Genomic DNA, 502 nt, shown 5'->3' with positions numbered 1-502 from the left:
CATCCAAAATCAAAGTTTGTGTTTACATAATATATGTGTGTGTACTCTGTTAATTATAATTGATATATAAATACACACACAAGCATGTATATATTTAAGAAACAAATATTATTTTTATATATAAAACATTTTTATTTATATATATTATAGATTATATAAATGTATATACAGTATATACATGCAAATATTTCTTAAATATATACATCAATGTGTGTGTATTTATATATAAATAATAATTAACAGAGTACACACACATAAATTATGTAAACACAAACTTTTATTTTGGATGCGATTAATCGCGAATAATCTTTTGACAGCCCTAATTTGAAATATTTTTCTCCTGGTCCTTATTTTAAATATCAGTAATTATCGATATCGACCGGACGGTTTTCAGCTTTATCGCCCAGCCCTACAAGACAGAATCAAACGCTCATATTTCTAAAAGCATTGGACGTTTAGTGATAATTGACAGCGTTGTGCTGGACCGTTCATAAAATCCTCC

The 502-nt window shown here is 27.1% G+C and overlaps 1 protein-coding gene across 1 annotated transcript in view; it reads right to left on the bottom strand.

Annotated features, from left to right (window-relative positions):
- Nucleotides 1-263: 263 nt before the first annotated feature.
- The window catches only part of rhpn1 (rhophilin, Rho GTPase binding protein 1), a 28802-nt gene continuing 28563 nt past the window's right edge, over nucleotides 264-502 (bottom strand). The window contains exon 16 of the mRNA XM_079831928.1: nucleotides 264-502. This exon is cut by the window's right edge and continues 335 nt beyond it. The gene's annotated coding sequence lies outside the window, so the exon portion shown is untranslated.

This window comes from Gobio gobio (genome assembly GCF_949357685.1).
Source record: "Gobio gobio genome assembly, chromosome: 12".
Taxonomy (NCBI): Eukaryota; Metazoa; Chordata; class Actinopteri; order Cypriniformes; family Gobionidae; genus Gobio; species Gobio gobio.
Note: the sequence above shows the minus strand (reverse complement) of the source record. Positions and strands in the feature narration are given on the sequence as shown.